This window comes from Chiloscyllium punctatum, chromosome 31 (assembly GCF_047496795.1).
Source record: "Chiloscyllium punctatum isolate Juve2018m chromosome 31, sChiPun1.3, whole genome shotgun sequence".
In the NCBI taxonomy this organism is placed as follows: Eukaryota; Metazoa; Chordata; class Chondrichthyes; order Orectolobiformes; family Hemiscylliidae; genus Chiloscyllium; species Chiloscyllium punctatum.
Genome location: NC_092769.1, coordinates 63,039,630 through 63,061,902, shown reverse-complemented (window position 1 = coordinate 63,061,902; position 22,273 = coordinate 63,039,630).

Genomic DNA, 22,273 nt, shown 5'->3' with positions numbered 1-22,273 from the left:
ATTGGAACAGCATATTGTTGGAGGCAGGTAATAAGCAGTTCAGAGAAAGGGGGCTTTGAGTTGTGAATAGTTGTTGTTTAATGTTCACTTTTAGAGTTAAAGAATAAATTGATATTTTCTTTAAATAGTGGAATTTGGGAGTTCTCTTTCACCCATATTTTAACAGATTACCAGGTGAGGTGAACTTTTCTGGGTGTTTGGTTTAATTAACAGAAGGGTTCACTACTGTGCTGTAACAGTTATCTATTCAAGAGGGGAAGGCCACAGGGGACTCCTGCACTGCCTGCCCATTGTTATAGAGCAGGCTAGACCCCCTCAAAACATTTCAAGAAAGTAGCCCAGATTCTAACTTTGCAGGTGTAGAGTGGATATTCCAGGAGCGATGCAGCTGGCCTAACCACTTAATTTGAAGCAAAACAGAATTAATTTGCAAGATTGTTGAGTGAAACACAAACAAAAGAGAACAGAAAATGGAATAACTTAACCTATCCGAAAACCCAGCAGAGTATTCCAACTTATTGATGCTGTTTCAAATCCTGCTTTGGCATAAAAGGTAAAATCAAACACAAGGTCTTCTCGGAAAGAGAGAAATGGCAGAAATATTCAGCATGGGACACCTTCTTCCATGGAGTTGTTTCTTGGATTTTCAGCCTCAAAATTGACTGCTTTCAGTGAAGAGCCAGACTGCTAAAACCCAAACAGGGCGGCACGGTGGCTCAGTGGTTAGCACTGCTGCCTCACCGCCAGGAACCTGGGTTCAATTCCCACCACGGGCAACTGTCTGTGTGGAGTTTGCACATTCTCCCCGTGTCTGCGTGGGTTTCCTCCGGATGCTCCGCTTTCCTCCCACAGTCCAAAGATGTGCAGTTTAGGTGAATTGGCCATGCTAAATTGCCCGTAATGTTAGGTGTAGGGGAATGGGTATGGCTGGGTTGCTCTTCGGAGGGTCAGTGTGGACCTGTTGGGCCGAAGGGCCTGTTTCCATACTGTAGGGAATCTAACCAAACCAAACCAGAAAAAAAGCTGAGCTGGGAGAATTAGCCACTCCCCTTTCATTGTACAAGTGTTTTTTTAAAACTCAAAAGCCTTTTTCTGAAGCAGTATCTGTTAGTTATAATCAAAATGGCCCTAAAACCCACAAAACCTAGACTTTTACGAATTGCTGCTTTTATGACCTCTCTGGAAAAAAAGCCAAGAACCCTCCAAAACCACAACCATCTTCCTTTTTGCCAGATATGACTCTAACCAGCAGCGTGTTTGCCCCGATAACCCATTGATTCCAGTTTTGCCAGGGCTCCTTGATGCCATAGTCAGTCACGTGTGGCCTTGATGTCAGGGGCTTTCACTCTCCCCTCACCTCTGGAATTCAGCTCTTTTGTCCATGTCTGAACCAAGTGTAATGAGATCAGGAGCTGAGTGACCCTGGCAAAACTCAAACTGGGCGTCACTGAGCAGGTTGTTGCTGAGCAGGTGCTGCTTGATAGGACTGTTGATGACCCCTTCCATCACTTTACTGATGGAGAGTAGACTGACTGGGCAGTAATTGGCTGGGTTGGATTAGTCCTGCTTTTTGTGTACAGGACATACCTGGGCAATTTTCCACATTGTTGGGTAGATGCCAGCATTGTAACTGTACTGGAAGAACTTGGCGAGGGGAGCGGCAAGTTCTGCAGCACACATCTTCAGTACTATTGCTGGAATGTTATCAGGACCCATTGCCTTTGGCCAGTGCCTCCAGCCAATCCTTGATATCACGTGGAGTGAATTGAATTGGCTTAAGACTGGTATCTGTGGTGCTGGGGACCACTGGAGGAGCCAGAGATGGATCATCCACTTGGCACTTCTGACTGAAGATTGCTGTGAATGCATCAGCCTTATTTTTTTGCACTGATGTGCTGGGCTCCTCTATCATTGAGGATGGGGATATTTATGCAGCCTCCTCCTCCAGTGAGTTGTTTAATTGTCCACCACCATTCACGACTGGATGTGGATGGACTGCAGAGCTTAGATCGGATCCATTGGTTGTGAGATGGCTTAGCTCCATCTATCACTTGCTGTTATGGCGCTTGGCATGCAAGTCATCCTGTTTGGTAGCTTCACCAGGTTGACACTTCATTTTTAGGTACGCTGATGCTGATCCTGGGCTCTCCATTGAACCAGGGTTGATCCCCTGGCTTGATGGTAGTGGTTGAGTGGGAGGATATGCCAGGCCAGGATGTCGCAGATTGTGCTGGGGTATAGTTCTGCCATTGATGGCCTACAGCATCGCGTGGATGCCCGGATTTGAGCTGTTAGATTGGTTTGAAGTCTGTCCTATTTAGCACGGTGATAGTGCCACACAACACGGTGCAGATCATTCTCAACGTGAAGGTGGGACTTTGTCTCCACTAGGACAGTGCGGTGGTCACTGTTACCTATACTGTCGCGGACAGATGCTTCCAGTAAGGATGAGGTCAAGTAATGGAACAAAAACTCAGCGAAGTTGGTGGCATCCTAACTTTCTCTCTCTCTTCGGGCTCTGTCACTTTCAGTACACATGTCTCTTTGTGTGCATCAATCCAGTTCAGATCTTTTTTTTATTAATACATTTCCAACTCTCATTAAAGATCATCCAGCTGGAAGATTATCCCACCAGGAACACTCCGAGAATGGACTTCCTTTTAACTCGTGTTCGTTAAGTTAGCTGAAGTCCTGCAGCAGACCATCACTTCCTGACTGGGAATTCAGACCAGAACAATGCTGAAAGTGCCTAGAACCCTCATGATGAGAACACCAAAGTAACTCTCTACTAAAACTGAAAGCTGATTTATAAACCTCAGTGTTTCTCCCTCACTCTTTGTGTCCCTGAATTCATCTGTCTTACAGTATTATCACAGACACTCCCTTTTGTTATTTGCACAGAACTCAGAACTTTACAACCACAAAATGCAGCCTCGCCGGAGAGAGAGATAGTGTTAGTGTCTCGGCTCGATGACCGTTTGTAAGAACAGGGAAAAGTGAGAGATTGAACCAGTTATCAAACAAATACAGAGATGGAAGAACGGGAGATGAGGCATGAACCAACAAGAAGCTTTGAGAGAAGGTGGAAGACAGCAGGGATTAATGAATAAAAATAAAGGATGGTGAAAGACAGAAGAAAATGTGAATGGAGCAAATAAAGAAACAGAAACTGATCCTTGTTCAATGGGAACTACATTGGATACTAAAGACTTCTTGGAGTTTCTCTGATTGTTTCCTGAATTGTTTTGCTTGTTAATAATTAATCTGAAATTAACTAGTTCAAATTACAGCTCAGTCCTTCTGTTTTGGCCTTCCTTAAAGTGATCAAATGTCAGCCTCTAGCAGATTATGCTCACTTAATGCTGGATGCTCATGTGCTGTTAGATTATTAATGAAGTGTCTTGTTCTTCATTACAGTTTCTATTGTAGATGATGCCTTTGATCTTCCTAAAATAGAGGGAAGGGCAGAAATAATGAAGTGATGGAAGAGTTGGTGGCGCAAATTTGGGCATGTTAAAAGGATGGGTAAATGAACCAGCATTGTGTCCAAATGAGAGGCGACTGGCCGAATGAAGAACAGATGCCATCTGAAAGTAAAACAAGGGGAAAATGAAACAAAAGTGGCAATGAAACGGGAAACAGAGTAGTGGTGGAAGTTTTGGTTTGAAATAGTTGAATCCAAGTTGAATCTGGATGGCTGTCGAGTGCTTATTAAAAAATGACAAGTTGTTTCTCCTGTGAACGTTTGGTTCACAGCAACAGCAGTTTAAAGAGGCATTTGGGGACTTGGACAGTACGACGAGATTATGCAAACTTTCCTGTCAGTATTGCTCACATACATGATCACGCAAGCCAACCTTCCATCCATTGACTCCATCTACACTTCTTGTTGCTGCAGAAAGGCAGCCAACATCATCAAAGTCCCCTCCCACCCGGACTATACTCTCTTCAAACCGCTTCTGTCAGGTCCAAGATCCAAAAGCTTAAACACAGACACCGAAAGGCTCAAAAACAGCTTCTTCCCTGCTGTTATTAGGCTGCTGAATAGGTGTCTCAAATTTCAAATCTGATGTTGACCTTGCTTCTGTGCACTTCCTGTGCCGCTGTAACTTTATATGCCTTATTCTGTTTAATTACCCTATGATCCGTGTGTCCTTGCATGTTATGATCTGCCTGTACTGCCCTTAAAATAAAACTTTTCACCGCGCTTAGGTACATGTCACAATAACAACAAATCAAATGTATGGATATCTATTATAAATATATATGTGGTGAGAAACTCCCCACCCCTGCAGTTGTATTAACAATGAATGTTAGCTCCATGGTTTAATGCCAGAAACTGGAGTTAGCTCTCCTTGAAGCCAACAAGATTATGGGCAGATCAGAGATTTGTGCACAGAGTTAGATCAGGCAGTAAAAGTAAAGCTGAATGTTTGAGTGGCAAGGATTTCAGATCTAAGGCAGGATGTGCAAGATCAGAGTCATAGAGATCCACAGCAGAGGATGCATTCTTCCTAATGCATCCATGCCAATCAAAACAATGACCTAACATGACCTAACAAAACAATGACCTAACATGACCTAACAAAACAATGACCTAATGCCATCTTCCAGCACATGGCCCTTTGCATATGCCTTGCCATGACAAGTGCACATCTAAATACTTATTAAAAAGCGTGGAAGCAGACCCTTCAGACCAACTCGTCCATGCCAACCAGATATCCCAACCTAATATAGTCCCTCTGGCAGCTCATTCCATAGACACACCACCAGCTGTGAGAAAAAGTTGCTCCTTAGGTCCCTTTTATATTTTTCCCTTCTCACCCTAAATCTATGTCCTCTAGTTCTGGACTCCCCCCACCCCAGTGAAAAGACCTTGTCTATTTGTCCTATCCATGCCCCTCATGTTTTTATAAACCTCTGTAATTTTATGAATATTTCTGCCTCTACCACCCTTTCACAGTGAATTCCAAATTCACACCATCCTCTGTGTGAAAAACCTTTCCTAACATCTCTTTCAAAACTTCTGCCCTCTAGTTGAAATCATTGCCCCTCATCATTGATCAAGGGGAAATGCTTCTTCCTGCCTACTTTGCCAAAACTTCTCATAATTGTCTACATCTCAGTCATGTGCCCTCACAATTTCCTCTGCTCCAAGGAAAATACCTCCAAGTTTTTCCAACCTCTATTCATAACTGAAACTCTCCAGTCCGAGCAACTTCCTGGAAAATCTCCTCTGCACCCTGTGCGATTCTATCACACCCCTCCTACATTGTGGATTCCAGAATGGCACACAATACTTCAGCTGCGGCCTAACTACAGTTCCAAAATAACCTCCCGTCTCCTAATCTCAATGATGAGTAGCTGCCGATGTTAATCTGGAGTGGACCAAGTTAAGACTCACACAACACCAGGTTATAGTCCAACAGGTTTATTTGGAAGTACTAACTTTCAGAATGCTGTCCTTTTGTTAGGTAGCTGGTACTTACAAATAAACTTGTTGGACTCTCACCCGGTGTTCATAGAGTCATAGAGATGTACAGCATGGAAACAGACCCTTCGGTCCAATCCGTCCATGCCGACCAGATATCCCAACCCAATCTAGTCCCACCTGCCAGCACCCGGCCCATATCCCTCCAAACCCTTCCTATTCATATACCCATCCAAATGCCTCTTAAATGTTGCAATTGTACCAGCCTCCAAACTTCCTTTGGCAGCTCATTCCATACACATACCACCCTCTGTGTGAAAACGTTGCCCCTTAGGTCTCTTTTATATCTTTCCCCTCTCACCCATAGCTATGCCCTCTAGTTCTGGACTCCCCCACCCCCAGGGAAAAGACTTTGCCTACTTACCCTATCCATGCCCCTCATAATTTTGTAAACCTCTATAAGGTCACCCCTCAGCCTCCAACGCTCCAGGGAAAACAGCCCCAACCTGTTCAGTCTCTCCCTATAGCTCAAATCCTCCAACCCTGGCAAATTCCTGATTTTTAACTTAATCTCAATGCTTCAGCCAGTAAGGGCAAGCATACCAATGCCAGCTTCACTACTTCATTCACCTGTCCTGATTCTATAAGAGGCCAGTGTATATCAGTCCCTCTGATCCTGGTGCTTCCCAGGATCCTACTGCTTATCCTTTACTTCCTTAGTCCTGCTCAAGTGCATCAGCTCACATTTATCCTGATTGAATTCCATTTGCCACTGACCAGCCTGGGCTGTATCCTCCTATAATTTAAGGCTATCCACTATTTACCACCCACTGATTTTTGTATCATCTGCAAACTTACTGATCAAACCTACCTACATTCAAGTCTAAATAATTTATTCAAACCACAAATAGTAAGCGTCACAACTTGGACAAGTGTGGGACCCTACTGGGTACAAGCTTCCAGTCAGGATCGCAAAAGAGCTTTGTTCTGCTCCGAGTCGTGGCCAGGAATGTGCTCCCTGTGAGAATGGTGGAAGTAGAAATGATCAATGATTTCAAATGGAGAGGTTGGGGAGGTACAGTAAACGAATCTTGCAGACTCCAGGTTTCTCCAGGTGTCTGTGACGTAGCCAGTAATTGAGAAACAATGGGCGAGTTTAGCCCTCACTTTCCTCTTTGATTATCAGCAACCCTGCCACTCAGCGTCATTTGGGATGACTCTCAGTGAGTGTGTGAAGGGATGCAGGCAATTTGGAGGATCTCCTTGTGGGTCTGCTCCTGGCTTGGCCAGGCTGGCTATAACCAGGTGCAGACAGCGCACCTTGGATGGGGGCGTCTCAGCTGAACTGCCTGCCAGTCCTCCTCAGGCGTCCTTGAAGAGGGAGCACGCGGTTTCCACCAATGCTCTCAATGCCTTTATGGAGAGGAAGGCATCATGGAGTGCTTTATTTCTCCCTCCAATTCTATTTTGATTTAATCCTTTCCCTCTCCCATTCACTTTATTTTTCACGTAAGCAATCGGGTTTTCTTGTCTGGCCACGAGTGTTTTCCTGGTGGTGGAACTCTTGAGTAAAGTCTTTTGCACATGGTGTCTTCACTGAGTCCCTGCACCGACACACACACACAGCATGGTAGTGTCACAGCAGTAGTGTGCAGATAATAAAAAGGAAAAGAAATGAAGTCTGGTACCTGGGATGCTGAGAATGTCAGCAGGAGACTGAGATGGATCGCTCTCTCAACCTTTCTAGCTGACGATACTGACGAATACTTTAATCACATCTTGTACACTGATATGCTGGGCTCTGTCAAAGTTTTATATTGACCCAAAACAAGACTCAGAGAAATGATTCCTTTTGTCCAAAACCGATCTTCTGTTTTACTTGTATCCAAGGGGAGAGACTATCTATACACTTAAATTGCTATAAGCAATAACTCCAAGAAGTTATTCGAAATACAGTCTTTTTATAACATAAGTCATGTGACTTATTCGTTTTCATAATTAGATTAGATTACTTACAGTGTGGAAACAGGCCCTTCGGCCCAACAAGTCCACACCGACCCACCGAAGCGTATACCACCCAAACCCATACTCCTACATTTACCCCTTCACCTAACACTACGGGCAATTTAGCATGGCCAATTCACCTAACCTGCACATTTTTGGATTGTGGGAGGAAACCGGAGCACCCGGAGGAAACCCACGCAGACACGGGGAGAATGTGCAAACTCCACACAGAGTCGCCTGAGGCGGGAATTGAACCCGGGTCTCTGGCGCTGTGAGGCAGCAGTGCTAACCACTGTGCCACCGTGCCGCCCATAATGTTGAAGAAAATCTCGAGAGGCAGACCTTGAGCGTTAACCAGTTTATTACACAATGCAGTGTGGGGAGACCCTCCATCATAACAGTGGCTTGGTAGGACTCAGAAGTACAGCCAAGGTTACAGGATTATATAGGAAAAAGGCAGGCACCGACTGTTAAGTACAAAGCTTCAGGGTGATTACGAGATGGCACTGAATCAGAGGTCAGCCCTCAGGGTCAGAACGAAGTAACGCTATACATTCCGCAAGTGGACATAATTAATTGTTATCACCTTAGCACGCTATTTACAGAGCTCCATACCAAATTAAGAACAGATGTCCCTATTTAAATGAGTAACATTCCTTGGCAATATATCGTACAGAGAGAGACTAATTGACAGCCTAGACATCGTTTCAGCAGTTAAGCTACACGTATCTAGCAATACATCACAGTGGGAAAACAGTGAACAGGCAGGCTGAGACACCTTTGAACAGATAAACTACAATTTAGCATTCCATCATGGTGAGAGAATAAACTAAGCGATGTGAGGGAGGCTCCTGCTCAGTACTATTGCTCTACAAAATGGGTCCTTTGCCAGGAGGGCTGACATAGCCAAGAAAATGGCTTCCACAAATAGCAAGCACAGTTACAACAATGATCCAGACTGACAGTGAATGAATGGAACTACAGTTTTACAGCTACACAGGTCAGGGCTAGTTCAGGTCACGGAGCTGCCTGTCCTTTCCCAGGGATTCTGGCTAAAAGGCTGATTATGACCAAAAGGTTGACTGCTATGTAATGGTTAACGCTTTCTGCTTCTAAATAAAACACCTTTGTTGATTGTAATAATAAATTTTAATCCTTCATGCTGGCTTCTTAAACTATTTATTTTTTCACAGCTCCTGTATCCATAACGTCAGCAAAGGAACAACATAAACAAAAGCAAAAGATGAAGTACGAAAGGAAACTAGCAGAAAGCCTAAGCATTGATACCAAAATCTTCAGCAAGTATATATAAAAGTGAAGAAAATAGTGAAATCAAATGTCGACCCAAAAATGGCAAGTGACAATGGGGAAACTCAGCGCAGTGGCACTCTTAACAATATTTTGTCTCTGTTTTCACAGTGGAAGATAATAACTTCTTCCCAAAAACTGCAGTCACTACAGAGGAACTTGTGAAATTACTATAACAAGGGAGAAGGTATTAAGTAAACTGATGGGATTTCTAAGAAGGGCGGTAGAGATAAACCAGGAAAGGGAATTTCATGTCAGAACTAAGTAACGCTATACATTCCGCAAGCGGACATAATTAATTGTTATCACCTTAGCACGCGATTTACAGAACTCCATACCAAATTAAGAACAGATGTCCCTATTTAAATGAGCAACATTCCTTGGTAATATATTGTAGAGAGAGAGAGAGAGAGACAGACTAATTGACAGCCTAGACATCGCTTCAGCAGTTAAGCTACACGTATCTAGCAATACATCACAGTGGGAAGACAGTGAACAGGCAGGCTATTAAATTCAGATGGTGAGAATTAACTTCCACTTGTTGCGGCAAGGTTTGCTTACTAATAGCATAGCTTTATCAGATGCAGGTCATCGAGATGTACAGCACGGAAACAGACATTTCAGTCCAACTCATCCATGCCGAGTAGATAGCCTCACCTAATCTAGTCCAATTTGCCAGCACTTGGGCCATATTCCCCTAAACCTTCCTCTTCATGTACCCATCCAGATGTCTTTTAAATGCTGTAATTGTACCAGCGTCCACCACTTCCTCTGGCAGCTCATTCCATACACGCACCACCCTCTGCGTGAAAAAGTTAACCCTTAGGTCCCTTTTAAATTTTTCCCCTCTCACCCTGAACCTATGCGGGCTAGTTCTGGATTCACCCATCCCAAGGAAAAGACCTTGTCTATTCACCCTATCCATGCCCCTCATTAATTTATAAACCTCTTTAAGGGTCACCCCTCAGCCTCTGACACTCCAGAGAAAACAGCCCCCCCTATTCAGCCTCCCTATAGCTCAAATCCTCCAACCCTGGAAACATCCTTGTAAATCTTTTCTGAACCCTTAAACATTTCACAACATCCTTTCAATAAGAGAGAGACCAGAATTGCATGCAATATTCCAAAAGTGGCCTAACCAATGTCCTGTACAGTCGCAACATGACCTCCCAACTTCTATACTTAATGCTCTGACCAATAAAGGAAAGTTTCCTAACAACTTTGATGAATTGTTTTCAAGGAGATGCCCAGGTATGTAGGTGAGGGCAGTGAAGTTTGTTATTTATTTGGGTATCAGCAAAGTCTTTGACAATGTTCTACATGGTAGATTGATAAAGAAGGTAAAAAGCACATGGGTTTCAGAGTACTTTGGTGAGTTGGATCCAAAATTGAGTAGGTGGTAGAAAGCTATTTATGCGACTGGAGGCTGGTGTCCAGCGGCATACCACAAGGATCAGAGCTAGGTCCCCCATTGTATCGGGTCGATGACTAATGAGTTTGTGGATGTGACAAACAGTGGCAGGGTTGTTGATGGATTAGTCAGGTGGAGAGAACAATACCAGATGGGATTGAATTCTGATAACTGTGGAAGTAACAGGACAAGAATGGCAGGACACTAGGAAGCTCTGAGGATCAGAGGGATCTTGGGGTGCTGTCCACAGATCCCTGAAGGCAGCAGGACAGTTAATATGGTAATTAGGAATACAGTCAGGAAATTTACCTTTATCAGTCAAGGCATAGATTATAACAGCATGGAGTAATGTTGGAGCTATACATAATGTTGATTAGGGTATAGCTGGCGTACTGGGTGTGTGTTTAGTCACTGCAATATTGATACGATGTGATTGCACTGGATGAGATGCAGAGGAAATTCACCAGGATGTTGCCTGGGATGCAGCAGCTTAGCTTTGAAGAGAGGCTGGGTAAGTTCAGGTTGTTTTCTTTAGAGCAGAGAAGGCTGGAAGAGGACTGATTTGAAGGGTAGAAGATTGAGGGGTATGGACAGGTTGGGTTGAAAGCAGCTGTCTCCCTTAGTTGAACGGTCAAGAACAAGAACAATATCAGAAGTGCTGAGTTTCTCCACAGATGCTGCCAGACCTGCTGAGTTTTGCCAGAAGATTTTGATTTCCAGCATCTGCTGTTTTTGTTTTCTTTTCGTCAATAACAAGGGTGCAAAATTTTAAGATGAAAGGTAGGAAATTTAGAGGGTTTCTGAGGAGAGATCTTTTACCCAGGGGAGGTGGGAACCTGGAATGCGCTGCCTGGTCGGACAGTTAAGGTGAGAAATCTTACAGCCTTTAACAAGTGCTAGGACGAGTTCTTGAAATGTCATAACATTGAAGGCTATGGGCCAAATGTTGGAACATAGGACTCGTGTAGATTTAGAATAGGTTTTGTTGGTGCAAACTTGATGGGCTGTATTATCTCTATTTTATGATAATATGATTGAACCTGTGAATTTACAACTCAAAGCAGTTTTTCATATCCTTGAGGTAATGAGCTCTATGTTCTCAAGGTTCTCTGGTTAAGATGAGTTGGGAGGTTAATATTTCATGATTAATTTTGTTATTATCAGAATTGAAGCATATTCATAGATTAGTCAAGCATTCTGCTGAACTGCAAGTGAACGTAACTCTTTGTACTTGAATAAAATGTGACTCTGCTTGCCCTCACTTGACAGGGAGATGCATTCTGAGTTTGTGAATAGAATGAAGGTAACACACTGGTGTGTGAACGTTGCAAGATAAGCTAGAGGTCTGGGTTGAGCTCATTTCCATTTCAGAGCCAGGTTGTGAGAACTTGCAACCTTCAAGTTTCAAGAAGTGGAGTTTACCTTTTGAGCCTGTCTAGGCACCATGAAGAGGAAATGGTGTTATCAACAGGGGAGAGCTGGGAGAAAGTGACAACATGAAGGATAAATGTGGAAGAACTACTGCATTCTGCACTGGCTTTGTTTTACCTTGTAGTGCCTTCAGAATAGAGGTTACATTTGGCTAGATGAATACTTTGTATGGCAGACTACTTTCATAACAGGATGTGTTTACATTTGGAGTTGTATAATCACTTAGAATTTTATGACTTGAGATCATCTTCAGTGAATGTATAAAGGTATCTGTGACTCTTATTCTTTAAACATACCTCTTTACATTGGATAACCAGAGGCACCCACCTCCCACAGGCAAACCGGATGAATTAAATATAGTTGCAAAACTGTGTACAGCAATATCCCGCAAATGGAAATGATACTGTTACCAGATAATCTGTTCAGTCATGTTTTTGTCATTCATTTTGGAAGGTTGAATTTGAATGCAAATTACAAGGTTAAAGGCAGGATTCTTGGCAGTGTGGAAGAACAGAGGGATGTTGGGCTCCACGCCCATATAGATCTCAAAGTTGCCACCCAAGTTGACAGGGTTGTTAAGAAGGCGTATGGTATGTTGGCTTTCATTAGCAGGGGGATTGAGTTTAAGAGCCATGAGGCCATGCTGCAGCTCTATAAAGCCCTGGTCAGACTACAGTTAGAATATTGTGTTCAGTTCTGGCCGTCTCACTATATGAAGGAAGTGGAGGCTTTGGAGAGGATGCAGAGGAGATTTACCAGGATGATGGGGCATAATTTTAATGTGATTGGAGGAAGGTTTAGGGGAGATGTCAGAGGTAGGCTCTTTACACAGAGAGTAGTGGATGCGTGGAATGCACTGCCAGCAGTGGTAGTAGAGTCAGATACATTGGGGATACATAAGCGACTCTTGGATAGGCACATGGGTGATAGTAAAATGAAGGGTATGTAGGCTAGTTTGATCTTAGAGTCGGATAAAAGGTTGGCACGACATCGAGGGCTGAAGAGCCTGTACTGTTCTATGTAAATATTGAGCTGTTCATTCAGAAGAACAATGCTGCTGTTCAAAATAATATCATGAATGTGAGAGAGAGAGAGAGAGATCTTCCTATAATATTCAATTCTTCAGATTTTCATAGAACCATAAATTATAAGGTCATTTCTATCAATCTCCCAACCTTAAGAGGGGGATCACTTTACTGACTTCTCACAACTGATCTCCATGTAACCCAGCTATTTCTAAGCTCTGAGCTAGATTTCCTAATTTCTTGATTACACACCATCTATGAGCATGATAAGAATTAGGAACACAGACACTAGAGCTGCCTCCAAGAATAAACTTCCAAACTTTTCTGGTAAAATATGATAATTTTGGCTTCGTAGTTTTTCCCCATCTGCAGATCACTTCTCACAATTCAAAAGCTCATGTAGAATTTAAAGATTCTCCAGCTTTTTATTCACCTGCATCTACCTTGTGGATATTTTCACAAAGTAGATTCCATACCTCTCTTGTAACTTAACAGCTTCTGATAGGTACCGATGTGTTTTATTCCCTCCTAATTGTCTTAAGGTCAGTTTCTTCAAGGAGAGTGTGTCAATGCCTTGATGATTTAAAATATTATTTCATTTTGCTGTTCTCAAAGATGTGTTATTCTGTTGCCTTGTTACTCAACACATCTGTGGCTCACTCTTCAGTGCAGGTTCAAAGCACCTTTCCCTGTATAATGTGTCACATCTGCACAATTGCAACATTATTCCACAAGTCATCAGGTACAATATTAAGCTGGATCAGATTTTCATGTGATTTTATCCAATAGTGTAAATTAAGAGCAGGAGTAGGCCAGTTTATCCGTCAAACCTGCTCCACCATTCATTAAGGTCATGGCCAAGTAGATTATTCCACATTGGCACCTTACCTGTACCTATTTTAACAAGAATCTAACCACCTCTGCCGAGTTCCAAAGACTTGTCTCTATCCTAAATCATTCCCCCCCCCCCCCCACCCTTTCCAGATTCTCCCACAGAAGGAACCTTCAGTCCTGTCAAGACCACTCCAGATCTAATATGTTCAAATCAAGTCATCTTAGTGTTCTAAACTCCAGTCCCCTGCTCAACCTTTCCTCCTAACACAACCTGCCCATTCCAGTTATAGTTGAAACATTCCCTGAACCGCTTCCGATGCATTTACATTCTTCCTTCAATATGGATACCAATATTGTGTGCTATTCCAGATGTGATCTTGGTAATATGCCCTTTATAGCTGAAGCATTAACTTCCCACTTCTGTATTTAGTTCCCATTGTAATAAACAACAACACCTTTTGAACTTTCCAGTTATTTGCTGTACTCACAGATTAATGTTTTTTCAAATTATTTAGTAGGGCACCCAAATCCTCCTGCCCCTCAGAGCTCTGCAATCTCTCATCATTTATGTCATATCGCTCTGTTTTATTCCTCCTGCCATAATGGACAGTTGCTCATTTTCCCACATTATGCTTCATTTGCCTGATGAATTAAACTCTCTATGTCCCTTTGTGCATCTGTAATCTTTCTTTATGCTTCATTCTGCTTTGCTACTTAGTTTCCCACTGATCTTCGTGGCATCTGCAAACTGCTATTGGTCCCTTCACCCAAGCCTCTTTATCAGTTGTAAAACATTGCGAACCGATCACTGTGGCCCTGTGGCACACCACTCATTATTGCCAACCAGAAAATGAATCATTTCTATCTCCTCCCTGCTTCTTAATAACCAGCCAATCTTCTATCAGTTACCAATATTTGCCCCCCATGTTTTGACCTTTTACTTTGTGAAATAACTGCAGGATGCATACTGATTATTTCTTCTCCAATAAATCGGTTAAAGATGACTTTCCTTTCACCAAAGCATGTTGCCTCTGACAGAGCACCGTGACATTTTCTCTGTGCTCTCCTTTGCCATCTCTGACAATAACTTCTAACATTTTCCCTGTGACAGATGCTAAGTTAATTATCCTGCAGTTCCATGCATTCTCTGCCTATCCCCATTTGGATAAAGCTGTTATATTTCTTATTATGGGGGGTCGTTAGCTCAGTTGGCTGGTTTGAAACGAGTGGCCAAAAGGGAGGACTGCAGATGCTGGAGATTAGAGTCAAGATTAGAGTGGTGCTGGAAAAGCACAGCAGGTCAGGCAGCATCTGAGGAGATGACTATGAAGGAATCATCTTCACAACCTCCCCTCTCTCATGGTGACTCTCAGGTTAAACCTCTAACAGTTGTCTCTTTCCAATGGAAGAGCAGCCCTACGGCCTGATGAAACTGGTGATTTTGAAAATGAGTCTGGGAAGGGTATCCTGTTTATTGGGAAGACACAAAGATACCACAGAAAAACTAGAGTGGTCTTACCCTACGGCAGGAGTCTAGGCTCCAAAGGAGAGACCTGATTGGTAGGTAGTAGGTAAGGTCAGATAAATATTTACAACTTTTATCACTTATAGATTGTAAGGTCTTTTGTGGTTTATAATTTCTAAGGGCTGAATTAGACATAGAAAATAATGTATTCTGTACTATTAAGGAACAGGAAGAAGGGCCCTAGAGAAATTGATATTAATTATTTCATACTAAGCATTTTCCAAGGGATTTTCTTTGAAGGGGGAAGTCATGGTAGAAGAGCTGAAAGCTGTGGTGTGCCCCTCCTGCTCCAGACGAGAAATATCAGGAACAGTTCCACTGACCAGGGCCAATGTGTGTATAGGAGGTGACTGCAGTTGCAGCTCCTTGAAGATTGGGTTTTGGAGCTGGATTGGTGGCTGGGGACTCTGTGGAACATTTGTGAATCAGTGAGAATCGTTGCGAATCAGTAATCTTCGCAGAGTCAGGAAGGAGAGATTGGAGTGAGACATGGCCCAAGTGAGTATATATTTTGGGGACTTTGGAGCAGCTTGGGAATTCAGTGCAGTGGGGAAGAGTTGATTTTTGCATGCTTCTCTTCTGTTTGTAAGGTTTTTTCACAGGATAAATTGAAGCCCGGGACCAGGGACCTGGCACAAAAGAGTCATATCACAGGTAAACCTTAGGTTCATTGGTCGATGTAGCTGCTAATCTGACTGTCTATGATAGGCTCCTTTCAGATTGAAGATAAATAGGAGAAATATTTTCAGGCTGTAAACTAAAAGACCAGTGAGGATTTTTAAAAAGTCAATTCAAGGACAAAGTAATTAAAATAGCCATGCCAAAGCCAGTGATGTATTGTAACTGCATGATGTGGAAGCTAATGAACATCATTGTGTTCCTGGTGACCTCCTCTCTAGCGAGTGTCGGTTGCTTCAGTAACTCCGGCTTCGAACCTTGTGACATATCAGAGTAACCCGTACTCTGCTTCAGGAGGCAGTCACACCATTTGAGATTAACTACCTCAGATTCAGTCAGTGGTCAGGCACAGGAGAGTGTGACTACCAGTGAGACAGGTGGAGGGATCGAGGAGGTAATGCTGAAGGAGCCTCAGCCCTTGAGTTTGTCTGACGGGTTTGAGATCCTTGCTCCCTGTCTGGATGAGAGTGTGGGCTGTAGGGACCACTGACCGTAGCAGCATGGTACAGGGAGCCACGCAACAGTGGAGAGAAAAGAGAAATGTAGTTGTAATCAGGAATAATATAGTCAGGGGAATAGACATTGCTCTCTGTGCTCAGGACCGAGAGTCACGAAGGCTGTGTTGCTTGCCTATCTTTGAGAGCTCTATCCAACTCTTTCTTAAATGAATCCAGAGACTGGGCCTCCACTGCCCTCTGGGGCAGAGCATTCCACACAGCCACCACTCTCTGGGTGAAGAAGTTTCTCCTCCTCTCTGTACTCGGCTATTGAGGGAGTGCAGCGTAGGTTCATGAGGTCAATTCCTGGAATGGCGGGACTACCGTACGCTGAAAGACTGGAGCGACTGGGCTCGTATACCCTTGAGTTTAGAAGACTGAGAGAGACTGAGAGATTGAGACATATAAGATTATTAAAGGATTGGACACTCTGGAGGCAGGAAACATGTTTCCGCTGATGGGTGAGTCCTGAACCAGAGGACACAGCTTAAAAACACGGGGTAGACCATTTAAGACAGAGATGAGGAGGAACTTCTTCACCCAGAGAGTGGTGGCTGTGTGGAATGCTCTGCCCCAGAGGGCAGTGGAGGCTCAGTCTCTGGATTCATTTAAGAAAGAGTTAGATAGAGCTCTCAAAGATAGTGGAATCAAGGGTTATGGAGATAAGGCAGGAACAGGATACTGATTAAGGATGATCAGCCATGATCATATTGAATGTTGGTGCAGACTCGAAGGGCAGAATGACCTACTCCTGCACCTATTGTCTATTGTCTATTGCCCAGGTTCAGGATATCTCATCTGGGGCTGCAACGAGACTTGGAGTGGGAAGGGAAATATCCAGTATTGTGATCTACGCAGGTATGAATGATAAAAGGAGAAATAGGTTCTACTGAGGGAATATGAGCAGCTAGGGGCTAAAATGTTTTTTTTCAAACCTACAAATAATCTCTGGATAACTTCCTGAGCCCATTCAAATTGGGACAAATTGAAAGAAGTAAATGCATGGGTGAAAAATTAGTTTGGGAGAAACAGGTTTGACTTAAAGGGAGACTGGCACTAGTATTGGGGAAGGAGGGGGTTGTTCTGATGTGACGTGCTCAACCTGAATCATGCTGGGACTCAAGTCCTGGTGAATCACATAACTAGGGCTGTTGGTAGGGCTTTAAACTAAATATTGGGGGGGGGGGGGGGAGGGGTTTGGTTGCATGGAAAATTATGGTAAAAATAAAAGGAGAAGAAGCTCAGCAGAGTTTATTCAACTAATAGGGCAGAGTATGGAAAGACTCAGAAATCTAACTTCACTTAGAGCAGATAAGGTGCTAACTCTGAGAAGGGGGCATTCAATGCACAATTAAGGGTTTTGTACTTCAATGCATATGGCGTATGAAACCAAGTAAATGAGCTTATAGTGCAGATTGAAATTGGCAGGTATGATGTTGTGGGAATTACAAATGTGGCTGTATCATGGTGAAGGGCTTTTGCCCGAAACATTGACTCTCCTGCTCCTCGGATGCTGCCTGACCTGCTGTGCTTTTCCAGCACCCCACACTCGTCTCTAATCTCCAGCATCTGCAGTCTTCACTTTCGCCGAGATGGGCAGAAGGGGCAGGGCCGCCTTGTTCGAAATGAAATTAAATCTATGGCAAGAATTAATGTAGAGTTGGAAGGCATAGAGTCTGTGAGGGTAGAGTTGAGGAACTACAAAAGAGAAAAGAGCCTGGTGGGAGTTACATACAGTCGTCAGGATGTGGGCAAGGAAGTAAATCAGGAGATAGAAAAGGCATGTGAGAGAGGCACTATTATAGCTATCATGGAGGACTTCAGTTAGGTACCAGATCTCAAATAAAGAGATTTGTGGAATTCTACGAGGTGGTTTTTGGAGCAGCTTGTGGTTAAGAAACAGGCTATTCTGGATTTGGTGATGTGTAATGAGGCAGACTTGATTCGGGAGTTGACTGTGAGGTAACCCCAGGGGACCAGTCACCATAATATGATAGAATTCACCATGCAGTTTGAGGGAGAGACGCTGGAATCAATCTACTGGTATTATAATTTAGTCAAGTTAACTATATGAGGGAGGAGCTAGTCAGAGTAGGTTGGAAGGGGAGCCTAGCAAGGAAGGTGGTGGAGCAGCAGTGGCAGAAGGTTTTGAGGGTAATTTAGGAGGCATTGCAGAAATTCACCCCATGGAAGAAGAAACATACTAAGGGGAGGATGAGGTTCACGAGGGACGTCAGGGAGAGCATAAAGCAAAAGAAAACGCATACAGAGTAACGAAGATATTGGAGAGCCTTGAAAAGCCAGCAGAGGGTAATTAAATAGGAGGGGAGGAGATGAAATATGAGAGTAAGCTAGCTAGTAATAAAAGCAAGGGTTGTAAGAGTCATAGTCCTAGAGATGTACAGCATGGAAACAGACCCTTCGGCCCAACCCATCCATGCCGACCAGGTACCCCAACCCAATCCAATCCCACCTGCCAGCACCCGGCCCATATCCCTCCAAATCCTTCTTATTCATATACTCATCCAAATGCCTCTTAAATGTTGCAATTGTGTCAGCCTCCACCACTTCCTCTGGCAGCTTATTCCATACACGTACCACCCTCTGCGTGAAAACGTTGCCCCTTAGGTCTCTTTTATATCTTTCTCCTCTCACCCTAAACCTATGCCCTCTAGTTCTGGACTCCCCGACCCCAGGGAAAAGACTTTGCCTATTTACCCTATCCATGCCCCTCATAATTTTGTAAAACCGCTATATGGTCACCCCTCAGCCTCCGACTCTCCAGGGAAAACAGCCCCAGCCTCTCCCTGTAGCTCAAATCTTCCAACCTTGGCAACATCCTTGTAAATCCTTTCCTGACCCTTTCAAGTTTCACAACATCTTTCCGATAGGAAGGAGACCAGAATTGCACGCAATATTCCAACAGTGGCCTAACCAATGTCCTATACAGCCACAACATGACCTCCCAATTCCTGTACTCAATACTCTGACCAATAAAGGAAAGCATACCAAACACCTTCTTCACTATCCTATCTACCTGCGACTCCACTTTCAAGGAGCTATGAACCTGCACTCCAAGGTCTCTTTGTTCAGCAACACTCCCGAGGACCTTACCATTAAGTGTATTAGTCCTGCTAAGATTTGCTTTCCCAAAAAGTTTTCTTAAGCTACCTAAAATGTAAAAGAGAGGCAAGAGTGGATATTAGACTGCTGGAAAATGAGGCTGGAGAAGTAGTAATGGGGAATGAAGAAATGGCAGAGGAACTGAATAGGTACTTTGCATCAGTTTTCACAGCGGAAGACATCATTAGTATACCAGAACTTCAAGAGAGTCATGGGGCAGTGTTGGAGAAGGTGCTAGGGAAGCTAAAAAATGTGAAGGTGGATAAATCACCTGGACCAGATGGACTAGACCCCAGAGCTCTGAAGAAAATATGGAAGGAGATTGTAAGAGGCATTGGGAATGACCTTTCAGGAATCACTGGAGTCAGGGAGGATGCCAGAGGGCTGGTAAATGGCTAATATAGCCCCCTGTTTAAGAGGGGAGGGAGGCAGATAAGGTTTTCAAGTCAATTATTAAGGATCAGACTGCAGATTGTGATAATACCGTGGCTTTAAGAGGTCATTTTGTCACAGTTTTAAATGAGAGGTGAAAAGTGGTCTGTAAGAAAGTAAACAGCTTGAGAGGCCATGGGGTTTTTTTAAAGACTTACAAACAATAGAAGCAGCCTGAATGGGTGTGGTCAAGCTCTCACAGAACCAGGATTTTAGTTCGCTTTCAGCAATTGTTGCTGAGGTCTCAGCAGGGTTGAAATCTGCAGTGAATCTCCTCCAGCTGTTATACTCTCTCTCTGAGTTTTCTTCAGATATTTTTCCTCCTGGGCTGCTGGACTTGCATGTAAGACAATTGTGTTTTCTGTATTGGCAAGGGTCTGTTTATGGGATGTTATGTTGGAACAATTACTGTTTAGTAGTAAGACAATCTGTTATTCTGTTAAGTCTTCCAATGGAGTTGTTACTCCAAGTTCCTCTTTGTTATGTTGTATCTTAACTATAGTGTTTGAATAAATTGTGTTTTGCTTACTGTCAAGTAGTTTGTCCAATCAAATTGCATCTGGAACACAGCACCTTATATTTACCTTTAGCATAAGAAAAGGTTATGGTCTAGGCTACCTTCTTAATATATTTTGAGGAGTGTTGGTCTGGTCTGGTCCAGTCCAATAGGATGGTGTCAGTGTGTCTTTGTCAAGGGGAGGTCATGCCTGTCAAGTCTATCAGACATTTTTGAGGAGCAAGTTTGTCAAAGGAGAGCCAGAGGACATAATCTATTTGGATTTCTTTGCCAAGATGCCACACAGGAAGCTGCTAAATAAAATAAGCTGATGGTTTAGGGGTGTGGTACTGGCATGGATTGAGGATCGGCCGACTGGTAGAAGGCAGCGAGTTGGGATAAATGGGTCTTTTTCAGGATGACAGTCGACTACTAGTGGAGGCAGCGTTGGGACTACAACTATTTGCGTTATGTATTAACGATCTGGATGAAGGAACTGAGGGCATTGTTACTCAGTTTGCAGATGACACAAAGATAGGTGAAGGGGCAGGTAGTGTTGGAGGGACAGAAGCTGCAGAAAGACTTGGGGAGTGGGCAAAGGAGTGACAGATGGAATACAATGTGGGAAATTGTGAGGTGAGGTTACGCACTTTGGTAGGATGAATAGAGGCATAGACTATTTTCTAAATAGGAAAAGCCTTCAGAAATCTGATGTGCCAAGGGAGTCCTCGTTCAAGACTCTCTGAAGGTTAGCATGAAGGTTCAATTGGCAGCTAGGAAAACAAATGCAATGTTAGCATTAATTTCAAGAGGGCTATAATATAAAAGCTGAAATATATAGCCCCAGCAAGTACAAGACTTTGGCCAGACTGCATTTGAAATAATATGAGCCGTTTTGAATCCTGTATCTGAGGAAAGATGTGCTGGCATTGCAGTGGGTCCAGATGAGATTTCCAAGAATAATCCCTAGGATGCAGGGCTTGTCATGTGAGAAGCAGTTGAGGACTGTGGTTCTGTACTCGATGGAGTTTAGAAAGATGAGGGGTCATTTCATCGAAACTTACAGAATACTGAAGGGCCTGAATATAGTGGATGTGAAAAGAAGTCTCCACTAGTGGGAGAGACGAGGACCTGAGGGACAGCCTCAGAGTGAAGGGACAACAGTTTAGAACTGAGATGAGGTGGAATTTCTTCAGTCAGAGAGTAGTTAATCTGTGGAGTTCATTGTTGTGAACACACTCAATGACTTGGTCTCCACAATCCTCTGCAGCAGAGATAAGGGTGGCATGGTGGCTCAGTGGTTAGCACTGCTGCCTCACAGCGCTAGGGTCCCAGGTTTTATTCCAGCCTTGGGCGACCGTCTGGTGTTTGCACATTCTCCCTGTGTCTGCATGGGTTTCCTCCGGGTGCTCCGGTTTCCTCCCACGGTCCAAAGATGTGCAGGTTAGGTGAATTGGCCATGCTAAATTGCCCATAGTGTTAGGTACGTCAGCCAGAGGGAGATGGGTCTGGGTGGGTTACTCTTCGGGGGGGTCAGTGTGGACTGGTTGGGCCTGTTTCCACACTGTAGGGAATCTAATCTAATCATAAATAGGATCTTGCTTAGTAAGGGGATCAGCAGTTACAGGGAGAAGACAGGAGAATGGGGTTGAGAAATATATCAGCCCTGATCGAATGGTGGAGCAGATTCGAGGGGCCAAATGACTTAATTCTGCTCCTCTATCTTTTGAAATCACATATAGAAAGCTGGTCACACTGGAGACCAAGACTCCGCAGGCAGAAAGAGAATGGATGACCACCAGGAAACCTAAGAGAACTAGGGAGGCAGAAGGAATCTCCTGTGGCTATTCCCAGCACAACAGATTCACAACGGTTTTGGACACTGTTGAAGGTAATGGCCTCACAGGGATGAGCAACAGCAGACCAAATTGTTGCACCACTGTTTGTTTTAATGGGAGGAATAACAAGTGTGGGAATGGAGCAGTCTAAGTGGATTCAATTGCAAGAGCAATAGGTAGGCATTTCTATGGCCACAAATGAAATTCCAGGAGGATATGTTGTCTCTGTGGTGCTCAGCT